The sequence below is a fragment of the Carassius auratus genome, chromosome 22 (assembly GCF_003368295.1).
Source record: "Carassius auratus strain Wakin chromosome 22, ASM336829v1, whole genome shotgun sequence".
Lineage (NCBI taxonomy): Eukaryota > Metazoa > Chordata > Actinopteri > Cypriniformes > Cyprinidae > Carassius > Carassius auratus.
The window spans coordinates 27,574,529-27,583,954 of NC_039264.1; the positions used below are offsets into that span (position 1 = coordinate 27,574,529).

Consider the following 9,426-nt stretch of genomic DNA (forward strand, 5'->3'; position numbering starts at 1 on the left):
CATTTTTTTATGAATGAGCCAATGAATCATGAATTAAACTGATTCATTCATGAACACTAAATCATTCAGGAAAAAAACAAAGGGGCACTTTACATTATATATTATTATTATAAATTAATATTTTTGTTCAAATGTATGAAATTACATAATTACATAAGATATATACATATTTTACCACAAGCATTTTTAGTTTCAAATGTATGAACTGTATATTTTACCCTTTGCTCAAAGTTTTCTGAGAAATCCGCTTTTGAGGTTCATCTGCAAGTCTTTTTGCTAAAATACCTTCTCTAGGTGAGGCTTTATACTCAAAACCTCAGCGAGTCTCCACATGTTCTGCTGTACAACTTTCACACACTGACCGATTGCACCACTACAACTTCAGATTGTTTAGAGGTTTGATTCTTTAATCATAAGGAACTGTACTGATAAGATGTGAAAATGCAAGATATTTTCTTGAAATTGTCATGTATGTGCAGAATTTTAGAGCTGATGCGGAAGCTGACTGGTTGGCTTTTTCCTCTGTTTTGTTTCAGAGGGACGTCCGTTTCTGGTTCGCCACAGGAGGGGCTGGTTTCTGTCTGAGCAGGAAGCTGGCAGAGAAGATGGCACCCTGGGCAAGGTGAGGCCTGATTCAGCGTGTGTGTTTGACTTTGATTTTGAGGCCATTTCATGCATATGTTGGTACTTGTGCCTCGATCACAAAAGGTACCTCAGTTGTTTCTCCTAGACAGCAATGAGTCTAAATTAAGAGTTTAAGAGTGTTAGTCACGTGTCTCTTTTTGCAGTGGTCCCAGGTTCGAGCAAACCTCCGCTGTGATCATGTTACCTGATGACTGTACGGTAGGCTTTATAGTTGAGAGGCGTCTGGGAATCTCAATGGTCCATAGCAACATGTTTCACTCTCATCTGGAAAACCTACTTCTTCTTGCCCCTAGCGATATTTCCAAAACAGGTGAGATTTTTAAATGGTGGCTGTCAGTATTGCATCTATTTAAGTATTAAAGTGTAGATATGGAAATTAATGATAGCATCTTTTGACTCTTGACAGAAGTATCTTTTGACTTAAGCTAGTAAGCAACCTCCTTTAGCAAACACTCAGGCAAACATTCACAACACCTTAGCATATAGCAACTTTACCACAGCTCGAATTATGCTAAATGTTGAAAAGAAATGATCAGAATCATTTTCTAAGCATGTTGTGAACCACATAGAGCACCCTAGCAAACACTTAGACTACCACAGCAATCACCTATCATTGACCTAGAAACATCTACTGTAGAATACCTTAGCATCCACCTAGCAAAGTGCTAACAATCACTCAGGCAAGCAATCAAAACAACTTAGCATATTTTGCAACTTTATCACAGACAAAAAAAAAAAAAAAAAAACTATTACAATTTTGCTCTTTCCACAGCATGCTACAGGTTAATTTTAGCTCAAAGAACTGGACAGTAAATTTGAACTTAAATAACAGCAGCATTTTTTACTTCAGATATCAGAAGGCTAATATTTCACTTCCAAAACTGGATGCTAATATTTTACCACCGAAAAACTGGATGCTAATATTTTACCACCAAAAACTGGACGCTAATATTATACTACAAAGAAATGAGTGTTAATATTTTCCCTCAAAGAACTCGATGCTATTTAAAAAATAACAACAACAACTAGATGCTAATATTTTAACTCATAGAACTAGATGCTATTTAAAAAACAAAACAAAAAAACAAGTAGATGCCAATATTTTACCTCTAAGAACTGAAGGCTAATATTTTACCTCATAGAACTGGATGTTAATACATTTAGCTGTCAAAATACATTAATGCCCAAAATTAGATGGCTAGTTAAAATCAGACTACTTTTCAATTCTAACAGCATATTATCTATTTTTCCTGTTTGTTTCTCTAACACTGAAGGTGACTCTCAGCTACGGATGGTTCGAGAATAAAATGAACAGTGTTGAGCTAAAAGGAGTTTTTACCAAAGATGAAGATCCGTCCAGGTTAGTCATACACACACCTTCACACACCCACAGGCCCTTTGGATACAGATTTGTTATTTATGACTAAAAAAATGACGCATACTGCCGCTAACTCCACTTTCCACTTTCTTTTCATTCAAGACAAATTATCAGTCAAATAAGAGCTAAAGTAAGATAAAGCCGCTTTAACTAATGTAAAAGCATGTTATCCCTCTACTAAAGTTCCTGAAATCTAATTTAATGCTAATGTTTGTATGTTTATCTGTAAAATATGCTTACCACAGTGAGTTCGGTATCTTCTCACACATCTTTCTGCCTGTGCTAGCATTAAACACCCAAGCCTTTTCTGTTATCACCACAAATCCATGCTTACACACTTCGTGAGCAGACATCTCTTACGGCAGTTTAAGAGCACTTCCTAGTACATCTAAATCAGCTTAATCTGAAAACATTTGTCTGTATTGCCAAACTCTTCACAGCCTAAAAGGTTTTGCGTTTTCCTCAAGGGATAATGCAAACTTGTTTTTGAGACCCAGTAAAGTTCGGTTCTTGCTTAAGATTTCTAAAACTTTAACTATGGCTCGAAGCCAAACTCATAAACCAAACTAAGCCTTTTCATTTTTTTTTTTTTTAAAAACTCACTATAGATTGTGAATATTATGCATTTAAAGTGTGCTTACCCAAAAATGAAATTCTTTCGTTAATTACATGTCATCCCGATTCCGCAAGACCTTCATTCATCTTCAGAACACAAATTAAGATATTTTTGATGAAATCCAAGGCTTTCTGACCCTTCATTGACAGCAAGGTTCCTACCAAGATCAAGGCAAAGAAACGTAGTAAGGAAGTCATTAAAATCCTCCATGACATCAGTGGTTCAACCGTAATTTTAAGAAAGCTTTTTTTTTTTTCTTTGCGCACAGAAAGTATTCTCATAGCATTGTAAAATTACGGTTGAACCACTGATGTCACATGGACCATTTTAACAAAGTCCTTACTACATTTCTGTGCCTTTGTAGTGGTAGGACCCTTGCTGTATATGGAGGAGCAGAGAGCTCTCGGATTTCATCAAAAATATCTTAAATTGTGTTCTGAAGATGAACGAAATGTCTTACGGGTTTTGAAGGGGTGAGTAATTAATGACACAATAAGTATTTTTGTGTGAACTATCCTTTTAAGAAATTCTTAGCTAATGTTGTTCTGTTTTTGTTGTTGTTGTTTTTTTGTTTTCAGGTTCAGGACAGTCCATTGTCTGCTGTATCCTACAACACGTTGGTGCCCTGTAGCCCTCAAAAGTGCCTTGTCATGGAATCAACATGTTCTCCCATGATGCAATAGGCTGATTGGACAATAATCATGTATAATGTGACAATTTCAATTCAAAGTGTCCTTAAAAAACATTTGCAATTGAAAAGTCCAAAGAGGCAACAATAGCCGAAAGCACTGCATGTTGGCCAAACGAGGAAACTGAGAAACCTCAACCTTTAACTGAGCCATCATTGTTATTAAAATTGGAAGTGTAACTTCTGTCTACATGCTGCACATTTTAGTTATTATATTTTCATATGATTCCTTGAATGCTTAATATATTCGTAATTATTAAATACCACATCTCTGTCAATGCACTGTGTATTTGTTTGTAAGTGTAAAATGCCTTACAATCAGTTGACTTGATGAATTTGTTTTTGAAAAATTTCAAATCAAATGATTTTGAACAGTATTCAGATTTGTTTCTTTCCATTATCACTCGTATTCTTGTATTTGCACTGTAGCATTTGGATTACTGTAATATATTTGTACTGTATGATTGATATGAAGCACTTAAGTAAAATATGTTTTGAGATACATTTTCATAAATTTCTATGTAAATACAAATTATTTTCATGTATAATTAATCTGAATTATTTCCTAACTCAAATATATCTATTGCAATGTATTTGTTTGAATTTTTCAGAAAGCTAACAGCGATAACCACAGCATTAAAAAATATTTTAAAATAAGTTGCGCTCGAAACTTACTTTCAGTCAGCAGTGAGTGTTTGAAATAATTTGATCCAATGTGGATTATATTCACAATACAAGGCAGAAATATTCATAAGTGATGCGAAAGACTTTGCACTAATGTTACCATAGTAAACATCGTAATTATGACCACTTGAAGATATCAGACATCAGCTTCTTATTCTCTATTGCAATCGTGTATTTATATAGTAACATATTTTTTTTGCATATAGTGCGCGTGATGTAAATTAGATCACCAAAATTAAATTTAAATGAACAGTGAAAGTAACAAAAGCTTATTCAATAAATTTGATTAGGTATAATTAAGTGTGGAAATATCTATTCGCTAACTGAAGCCAACTAACATGATTGCTGTTGTTGTTGTTCTTATTCTTATTTTGTCCCTGTACTAATATTTCAAAAAAAAAGAAAAAAAAAAGGAAAAAAAAAGACACATGCTTTGAAAATACAGGTATCGGTATAGGTAAATACCAAAAATTTAAATATCGTTATCGGACTAGTTCTTAAAAAAGTGGTATCAGTGCATCCCTAATTACTATGTTTTACATATAGATATTTTGCTTACAAATATGCATATTCACTACACAAGGCCTTTGATCACCCCTTGGAGCCATGCAAGACATTTTTTTAATGGATGAGCTTTTTATTAAACTTCTTTTGGACTGATGTAGTGCGACACCCGCTGGGAGACATCAAACAGCTTGAAAGATCAAAGACAATTTTTAAAATAACTCTGACTGGATTGTCTGAAAGTACAAAGTCATATATACCTAGGATTACTTCAAAGTGAGTAATTTATGCCCTAATTTTCATTTTCCGCCTAACCAATCACAACAGAGTAAGTTTGAGTCTTTGTGTTACGTCTTCTGGTGGCTGATTATTACACTGACATGAAGCCCACGTGATTGTTTCTTATCTGAAAGTCAAATGTTTTTGTTAATACAAAATATAAAACAAATTATAATATTATATAAATACTAAATGACTACCAATTTGACTTATACTTAATGTAAATTCATAAATTTTGAATTAATTTTTCATTTTATATCTTCTATTTTATTAGCAACATTGTGCTCAAACCTGTGAACCTTATTGATATGAGTGTGCTATATATAACTATAACTATAGACCTCTTTAAATGAATGCATGCTATTGATCTGTTAAGCAAATGCGCACATATAAATGAGAAATGCCATATTTGTATTTTTTTCCCAAGTTCTGATGAACTTTCTACCTCAAAGTATTACAGTATAGTATTAAATGGCCCTTTTACTTGTTTTACAACACAAATTTGGGAAGTGTCCACTTGTGATATTCAGTAGACCAAATCAAACCAACCAGAAAAGAAGATTCGCAATCTCATTTTCTGCCGTCTGCTCACCGCCTGATCTGTGTGGCCATAAAAGCAGCAGGAGATAATAAAATCCCTCACACGCTCATATTCATCTTGCAGTTGGACACCGGGAGGTTTATATTGCCATCACAGGACCACAAGAAAGTCACACTTTGAAATGCCCTTTTAAATTGTTTATATTACATTATGTGTATTGCAGAATATATTTAACTGTTTTGAAGAAGTCTTATGCTCTCTCTCTCTCTCTCTCTCTCTCTGTCTGTTGTGTGTCTGTGTACACCCCTCTTTAGCAGGCAGATTGTTATTATATTTAAATATCACTAAATTAATTTATATAAACTGAATATATAAATGTGTAACATATATATATATATATATATATATATATATATATATATATATATATATATATATATATATATATATATATATATATATCCGGGAACTCCTTCAAGACTGTTGGAAGACCATTTCAGGTGACCACCTCTTGAAGCTCATCAAGAGAATGCCAAGAGTGTGCAAAGCAGTAATCAAAGCAAAAGGTGGCTACTCTGAAGAACCTACAATATGACATATTTTCAGTTGTTTCATTTACATTTTACATTTACATTTATTCATTTAGCAGACGCTTTTATCCAAAGCGACTTACAGATGAAGACAGTGGAAGCAATCAAAAAAACATCAAAAAGAGCAATGATATATAAGTGCTATAACAAGTCTCAGTTAGGTTAACACAGTACACGCAGCATGGGATTTTAAATAATATAATAAATAAAAAGAAAACAGAATAAAAAAATAAAAAAAAAGAATTGAGCAAGCTAGTTAGAGGTCTTTGCACATACATACACACACACATATACAATTGCATAATGAATGAAAAGAAAATAGAATATAAAAAGATAAGAAAGGTAGTTAGATTTTTTAAGAATAGAATTAGAATAGTGAGTGTTAAAGTTAGAGGGTCAAATAAAGATGAAAGAGATGTGTTTTAAGCCGATTCTTGAAGATGGCTAAGGAATGGAGTTCATTCCACCAGAAGGGAACATTTAATTTAAAAGTCCGTAAAAGTGACTTTGAGCTTCTTTGGGATGGTACAATCAAGCAACGTTCACTTGCAGAACGCAAGCTTCTAGAGGCCACATGAGTCTGAAGTAATGAATTTAGGTAAAGGGGTGCAGAGCCAGTGGTGGTTTGTAGGCAAACATCAATGCCTTGAATTTTATGCTAGCAGCTACTGGAAGCCAGTGCAAATTTATAAACAGAGGTGTGACGTGTATTCTTGTCGGCTCATTAAAAATTAATCTTGCTGCCACGTTCTGGATTAATTGTAAAGGTTTGGTTTGAACTGGCTGGAAGACCTGCCAAGAGGGCATTACAATAAAGAACAAGAGCTTGAACAAGGAGTTGTGCAGCATGTTCCGAAAGAAAGGGCTTGATCTTCTTGATGTTCTTGTTTCACACTTTTTTGTTATGTATATAATTTCCTATATAATTCCACATGTGTTAATTCACAGTTTTGATGCCTTCAGTGTGAATCGACAATTTTCATAGTCATGTTACACACACACACACACACACACACACACACATATATATATATATATATATATATATATATATATATATAATTTTTTTTTTTTTATTATTTTTTTTTTTTTTTACAATAGTTCTGTTATGGTATAGTTACGAATTTTACCAGCAGGGGCGACCATGAACTATGCTCACCAGGTTAACGTTAATCCATTAAACCCAACTCCCAGAAGTCTAAATAAATAAACGGAAAGAAAAGACAATTTTTCCAAAGACATTTGTGTAAAGACATCCAGCAGTAAGGGAATTGCTCATTCCGAGTGGATCTGTCAGGTTGAGGAGAGAAAGCAGAGGTGACAGAGGGAAAGAGGATGAGGGTGATTGTGTAATTATACTCCACGGGCTCGCGCGCTCCGCGTCTGTCTGTTTCCTTTCAGTTTAGCGCCTCGGAATAATGGCTCTACACTGACAGGCCTGTGTGTATATATGTGCTTCTGGGTTCAGTGGGTGCAACATTTTGATGTTGTGTGTGTGTTGTTGGTCAATGAACGCCCTGCAGCTTGATAACAGTGTTTATGTGTGTGTTTGTGTGCTTGGCAATGAAAGCTTGAGCTCCCAACATCCATGTGCGCGTTTATTTGAGAAAGAAACTGCCAAAAGATGTCTTGGCCGTTAAGCAACATTTATACATGAGCACCATCCATTAATATTATTAATGTAGTCTGTATTATATTATGAAGCACACTTTTGATTTTAACCCATGCTGTCATTCCCATTAATGTGTTTATAAAGATGTATTTAATAATTTTCAGAAACGTTATTATTATTAATAAATTGTTACATTTTCAATGTTCATGAAAATGTATAATGTTACAATCAAAATAATTTAACGTTTTTAAAAAGAAATGTAAATTACTATTTAATGATTTCCCACAATAATCCAATTATATTAATAATTTCTTAATTTTCACAGCGATATTATTATCGTTTAGATTGTAACGTTTCTTAGTTTTTTTTCCAGTATCCAATATTCATGAAAAGGTCTTCATTTTTAACTAGTATAATTGATCAAGAATAATAGTAGTAGTAAAACTAGACATTCATGAAAACGTACAGTCAAAATGATTTAATCTTAAAAAAAACATAAATTATTCCGAAATGTACAGTAATCCAATAATTTTAACATTATTGTTTTTATTATTATTATTTAAATTGTAAAGTACATTGTCATTATATATATATATATATATATATATATATATATATATATATATATATATATATATATATATATATATATATATATAAAATATCATTATTATGAATATTTAGGTTGTACACCAATATTCAATATTCTTTACAAAAATATTGTCCAAATAATTTAATGGTCCTAAAAATCAAATAATAATTTAATAATAATAAAATAGTAAATTATTTATTTTTTTAGGATTCGTAAAAACGTTATAATCCAAATGATTCATTTCCATTTTTCTTTTACATTTAGTTTTAAATATACATTTTAGTTTGTACTATTATTTTAGTAATAATAATAATTCATGATTTGGGGTTTAAATGAATTTCTTCTTGAGATTCGTCTCATATTACTGGTGCTTATGGTACATGACTAGACTTCTGTTGCCATGGCAAGTGAAATTTGATGAACATGTGTTGACGTACCAGTATCTTGATGATATCTGAGTTGTCTTGCTCTTCCGGAGCTCATGTGATTCCAATAATGTTTGTCTAAATTTGAAAGTCCTTAGGAGAAATCGAATTACGTCTTTACCAGTGTTTTTTTTTTTTTTTTTTTTGCAGACTTTGGTGTTTTGAGATGTTTTTGCGATTCTTCCAAAACTCTAGATACATTAAGGCTGCGGTAGGTATTTTTAAACAGAACTGCTTGCGTCTTGCGGAAGAACATCGTAGCCGGAACTACTTCTCTCTGTTTATGTCTATGAAGAATCACAAAGGTACTGGGTTACTCCGCCGCGGTACCCCCGAAGCAATCTAAAATAGTCAGAATATAAACACTTATTATAGGTGCACCCTAGTGATTCAGGACAGGCTAAAAACACGGTTTGGAAAATGGATTCATTGTGTACTCGCTTATTATATACATTTTTCTACATTTTGAACACAAACAAAGTTACGGACCGCAGCTCTGATTGGTTGTTTTTTACCGGGAGCGGATGACTTTCTGCAAATGGCAATAGGACCACTGGGAGGAGCCAGAGGAGCTTGATTTTTTTCACAGATTATCTGTCTCATATTCTACTGTCAGGACATAATGACAACAAAATATATTTTTACAAAAGTTACCTACTGCCACTTTAAGCATGGTTGTATTGAAAGCACCTTAGCAATGCCACGCTTCACACGGACAAGCTGTGTGGGGTTTCAGCTCTTGGGAATCAATAGCCATCATGGCTTGAACCCGTATGAACCCGAGCAGCTCCCTACAAAACAATCAATAGGTAAATCAATGCGATCTCAATGAAGACACAAGCTCCTGCAGCAGGCGTCTCACTGAAAGTAGT

At 33.4% G+C, this 9,426-nt stretch overlaps 1 pseudogene; it reads left to right on the forward strand.

The window, feature by feature from the left end:
- The window catches only part of LOC113040215 (beta-1,3-N-acetylglucosaminyltransferase manic fringe-like), a 15,058-nt pseudogene extending 11,138 nt beyond the window's left edge, over positions 1 to 3,920 (forward strand).
- Positions 3,921 to 9,426: the final 5,506 nt, after the last annotated feature.